Here is a 6000-nt window from a genome sequence, read left to right as displayed (position 1 = left end):
ATGGTGTAGAGGGAGCTTTACTCTGTATGTAACCCCGTGCTGTCCCTGTCCTGGGAGTGTTTGATGGGGGACGGTGTAGAGGGAGCTTTACTCTGTATCTAACCCCGTGCTGTACCTGTCCTGGGAGTGTTTGATGGGGACGGTGTAGAGGGAGCTTTACTCTGTATCTAACCCCGTGCTGTACCTGTCCTGGGAGTGTTTGATGGGGACAGTGTAGAGGGAGCTTTACTCTGTATCTAACCCCCGTGCTGTCCCTGTCCTGGGAGTGTTTGATGGGGACAGTGTAGAGGGAGCTTTACTCTGTATCTAACCCTGTGCTGTCCCTGTCCTGGGAGTGTTTGATGGGGACGGTGTGGAGGGAGCTTTACTCTGTATCTAACCCTGTGCTGTACCTGTCCTGGGAGTGTTTGATGGGGACGGTGTAGAGGGAGCTTTACTCTGTATCTAACCCCGTGCTGTCCCTGTCCTGGGGAGTGTTTGACGGGGACGGCGTGATGGTAAAGAGAGCCGGTCGTGGTTCAGTAACAATTTTTACGGAGAGCATTCCCTGAAAACAACACCAACACGCGCGTCACCTCTGGAAAAATACAGAAAACTCCTTTATTTCGTGAAGCGTTCGGGATTGAAACTGACACAAGCCTCTTCCTGAGGTCAACAAGACTCTGCGAAGCCCAATAGCAAACAGGGAAAGGTTGTTGGACCGAGTCCATCACAGGTAAAACTGCAGCCAGATATATTTCTAACTGTATGTCCCTGGGCCGGGGCAGGGGGCGGTGGGGGGACCAAAGAATTTCTATTCTCGTGTACGTGGTTTTGACAAATAAATAAGCAACGACCTGAACTGACACGTTAGTTAAGCTGCAGAACCGAGAGTGGCTGTTTATAAAGTTAACACTGGTGTGGTGAAAAGTGACAAAAACTAACTTTTATCCCCACTCACCTCCCCCCCCCACCTCCCCCCACCCACCCCCCACCCCCCCAACAGCAAACATCTTACCCAGCACTGGGCGCGCGGGATCCTAATGGATCCCTGCAGAGTTAACCTGAGCTGCGCTGCCCGACTCACCCCGAGTCTCGCCCCAGCCCGATTTCTCGTTCTCTCCTCAGCGGCCTCGTCCTCCTGTTTCAGTTCCCTCCCCCACCACCACCCCCGCCGCCGCCGCCGCTGCCCCCCTTCCCCCCTTTCCCCCCCCCCCCACCCCTCTCCGTGACCTCCCACGTCCCGCCAGGATCTCCGCGCCCCTCCGGTTCTCCCCACGGTCGCGCAACGCGCGCACCCACACACCCTATCCCTGCCCCACTCCATCCCCCCCACTCCCGATTCCCCATCGCTCCACCATCAGCGGCCGTGCCTTCAGCTGCCTGGGGGTGGGCCCCGAGCTCTGGAATCCCCTCCCTCAACCTCTCCACATCTCTCTCTCTCTCTCTCTCTCTTTCTGTCACTCTCACTCTCTCTGATTCTCTCTCTCCGTCTCTCTCTCTCTCTGTCTCTCTCTTTCCGTCTCTCTCTCCCTCCCTCTGTCTCTCTGTCTGTCTCTCTCTGTCCGTCTCTTTCGCTGTCTCCCTCTGTCTCTCTCCCTCTCTCTCTCTGTCTCCCTCTCCCTCTCTGTCTCTCTCTCTCTCTCTCTGTCCCCTCTCTGTCTCTCTCCCTCCCTCTGTCTCTCTCTCTCTGTCTCTTTCTCTCTCTCTCTTTCTGTCTCTCTCTCCTTCCCTCTGTCTCTCTCTCTCTCCCTCCCTCTGTCTCTCTGTCTATCTCTCTCTGTCCGTCTCTTTCTCTGTCTCCCTCTGTCTCTCTCCCTCTCTCTCTCTGTCTCCCTCTCTGTCTCTCTCTCTGTCCCCTCTCTGTCTCTCTCCCTCCCTCTGTCTCTCTCTCTCTGTCTCTTTCTCTCTCTCTCTTTCTGTCTCTCTCTCCTTCCCTCTGTCTCTCTCTCTCTCCCTCCCTCTGTCTCTCTGTCTATCTCTCTCTGTCCGTCTCTTTCTCTGTCTCCCTCTGTCTCTCTCCCTCTCTCTCTCTGTCTCCCTCTCTGTCTCTCTCTCTCTCTCTGTCCCCTCTCTGTCTCTCTCCCTCCCTCTGTCTCTCTCTCTCTGTCTCTTTCTCTCTCTCTCTTTCTGTCTCTCTCTCCTTCCCTCTGTCTCTCTCTCTCCCTCCCTCTGTCTCTCTCTCTCTCCCTCCCTCTGTCTCTCTCTCCCTCCCTCTGTTTCTCTCCCTCTCTCTCTGTCGCCCTCTCTCTGTCTCCCTCTCCCTCTCTGTCTCTCTGTCTCTCTCTCTCCCTGTCTCTCTCTCTCTGTCTCCTCTCTGTCTCTCTCCCTCCCTCTGTCTCTCTCTCTGTCTCTCTCTCCCTCTCTCTATCTCCCCCTCTCGCTCTGTCTCTCTCTCTCTCTGCCTCTCTCTCCCTCTGTCTTTCTGTCTCTCCCTCTGTCTTTCTGTCTCTCTCCCTCTCTGTCTCTCTCCCTCCCTCTGTCTCTCTCTCTCTGTCTCTCCCTCTCTGTCTCTCTCTCTCTCCATCCCTCTGTCTATCTCCCTCTCCGTCTCTCTCTTTATGTCCCTCTCCCTGTCTCTCTCTCTCTTTCTGTCTTTCTGTCTCTCTCTCCCTCTCCCTCTGTCTCTCTCTCCCTCTCTGTCTCTCTCTCTCCCTCTGTCTTTCTGTCTCTCTCTCTCTGTCTCTCTCTTTTTCTTTCTCTCTCACTCCTCCTCTAAGACGCTCCTTAGAACCCACGTCTTTGACCGAGCTTTTGGTCACCTGTCCCTAAAATCTCCTTATGTCGGTTTGTCAGGTAAGGGGTAGAGTTTGGAGCTGGAGGGGGCCTTGGGGGAGGAGGCTGGGGGCGCGGGGTTGGGGTGGGGAGTGTCGGGCACTCGGAATGGGGGAGGGGAGTAGCGGGGACAGGTGGATAGCTAGTGGGGGTGGGGGGTGGCATCGGAGAGCCTGGGGGGGAGCCCTCGGAGGGTGGTGGGCGGGGGGTGGAGGGGGGGGTCGGACAGTCGGGTGGGGACTGGGTCCGATAGTTGATGAGCGGGGTCGGGCTTGTTGGCGTGGCACAGTCGCACCCGTCCGAGGTAGGGCAATCGGGCCATCGGAAGTCTACACTTCCTGGGGCAAATTGCCATGCTGGGAACGTCTGGAGGGGGCCAGTGTGTTGAGAGGGGTAGGGGGTGTTTCTGCAGCACATCTTTGAGGTACTCCTGCCCCCCACAACCCCCCCCAGATACACTGCCCTGGAACGTGGAGGTCAGGACCCCTATTTACCTCTCATTACTTATCGAGGGCACCACGCGTTATGAGTCCATTGTGAAGGAGAGGACCCCAGAGACAATCCCTGGGATAGATTCCCAGCGACGACCGTGCGTTGGAAGCTAATCAGAGGGTTCGCCGGAGGGAGGGTTCATTTACAGGCTCCCAGGTACCCGGGAGAGAGTCACGGACCGGAATCTAATCGAGGGGTCCGGGGTGGGGTTTATATAGAGAATAACAGATACCCGGGAGTGAGTTACAGACTGGAATCTAATCGAGGGGTTCGGGTTGGTTTATATACAGAATAACAGATACCCGGGAGTGAGTTACAGACTGGAATCTAATCGAGGGGTTCGGGGGTTTTATATAAAGAATAACAGATACCCGGGAGTGAGTTACAGACTGGAATCTAATCGAGGGGTTCGGGGGTTTTATATAAAGAATAACAGATACCCGGGAGTGAGTTACAGACTGGAATCTAATTGAGGGGTTCGGGGTGGTTTATATACAGAATAACAGATACCCGGGAGTGGGTTACAGACTGGAATCTAATCGAGGGGTTCGGGGTGGTTTATATATAGAATAACAGATACCCAGGAGTGAGTTACAGACTGGAATCTAATCGAGAGGTTCGGGGGGTTTATATATAGAATAACAGATACCCGGGAGTGAGTTACAGACTGGAATCTAATCGAGGGGTTCGGGGTGGTTTAGATAGAGAATAACAGATACCCGGAAGTGAGTTACAGACTGGAATCTAATCGAGGGGTTCGGGGTGGTTTATATATAGAATAACAGATACTCGGGAGAGAGTCACGGACTGGAATCTAATCGAGGGGTTCGGGGTGGTTTATATATAGAATAACAGATACCCGGGAGTGAGTTACAGACTGGAATCTAATCGAAGGGTTCAGGGTGGTTTATATATAGAATAACAGATACCCGGGTGTGAGTTACAGATTGGAATCTAATCGAGGGGCTCGTGGTGGTTTATATACAGAATAACAGATACCCAGGAGTGAGTTACAGACTGGAATCTAATCAAGGGGTTCGGGGTGGTTTATATACAGAATAACAGATACCCGGGAGTGAGTTACAGACTGGAATCTAATTGAGGGGCTCGTGGTGGTTTATATACAGAATAACAGATACCCAGGAGTGAGTTACAGACTGGAATCTAATCGAGGGGTTCGGGGTGGTTTATATATAGAATAACAGATACCCGGGAGTGAGTTACAGACTGGAATCTAATCGAGGGGTTCAGGGGTGGTTTATATATAGAATAACAGATACCCGGGAGTGAGTTACAGACTGGAATCTAATCGAGGGGTTCGGGGTGGTTTATATATAGAATAACAGATACCCGGGAGTGAGTAACAGACTGGAATCTAATCGAGGGGTTCGGGGTGGTTTATATACAGAATAACAGATACCCGGGAGTGAGTTACAGACTGGAATCTAATCGAGGGATTCGGGGTGGTTTATATACAGAATAACAGATACCCGGGAGTGAGTTACAGACTGGAATCTAATCGAGGGGTTCAGGGGTGGTTTATATATAGAATAACAGATACCCGGGAGTGAGTTACAGACTGGAATCTAATCGAGGGGTTCGGGGTGGTTTATATACAGAATAACAGATACCCAGGAGTGAGTTACAGACTGGAATCTAATCGAGGGGTTCGGGGTGGTTTATATATAGAATAACAGATACCCGGGAGTGAGTAACAGACTGGAATCTAATCGAGGGATTCGGGGTGGTTTATATATAGAATAACAGATACCCGGGAGTGAGTTACAGACTGGAATCTAATCGAGGGGTTCGGGGTGGTTTATATATAGAATAACAGATACCCGGGAGTGAGTTACAGACTGGAATCTAATCGAGGGGTTCAGGGGTGGTTTATATACAGAATAACAGATACCCGGGAGTGAGTTACAGACTGGAATCTCATCGCAGTTTCACAATCGATGGCTGCTGGCGAGGGGTGGGGGGAGAAGAGTGCCAAACCTCTCCTTGCCCTCTGCGCCCCGAGTTTTAAAGCTGTGGACTCCCCACTCCACTCACCTCCTCCTTGGTTTCCCCCAGCAGGTTCCTCCCTTTCCCGCCTCTCTGCTTCCCCCCCGCCCCCTGAGTTAATATTCATCCCTGAAAAGGGGCCTAAGAATTTGGTGAAGCCACACCTGGTGGAACGGACGCGAGAACCAGGAGCAGGAGGAGGCCGCTCGGTCCCTCGACCCTGCTTCCACACACCCCCCCTCCCCCGCCCCATTCAGCAAGATCAGGGCTGATCCGATTGTGGCCTGAACCTCACTTTCCTGCCTGTTACCCCTCCTCCTCCTCCACAACCCTCGACCCCCTCGTCGATTGGAAACCCATCTCACTCGGCCTCGAATATATTCACTGACCCGGCCTCCGCTGCTCTCTCTGTGGGGGGGTGGGGAGAGAATTCCAGACTGACCACCCTCTGAGAGAAGAAATTCCTCCTCGTCTCCGTCTTCAATGGGAGACCCCTTATTCTGAAACTGTGCCCTTCCCACCCCCCTCGTTCTAGATTCCCCCACGAGGAGGGGAGGAGGGGGAAACATCCTCTCAGCATCCACCCTGTCAAGCCCCCTCCTCCTCCTCTCAGAATCTGATCTGTCTCAATAAGATCCACCTCTCGTTCTTCTAAACTCCCAACGGGGGACAGGGCCCCAACCTGCTCAACCTTTCCCCGTGAGACAAACCCCCCTTCGTCCCAGGGATCAGCCCAGTGAACCTTCT

Source organism: Cetorhinus maximus, unplaced genomic scaffold, assembly GCF_964194155.1.
Source record: "Cetorhinus maximus unplaced genomic scaffold, sCetMax3.hap1.1 HAP1_SCAFFOLD_2039, whole genome shotgun sequence".
Classification (NCBI taxonomy): Eukaryota; Metazoa; Chordata; class Chondrichthyes; order Lamniformes; family Cetorhinidae; genus Cetorhinus; species Cetorhinus maximus.
Note: the sequence above shows the minus strand (reverse complement) of the source record.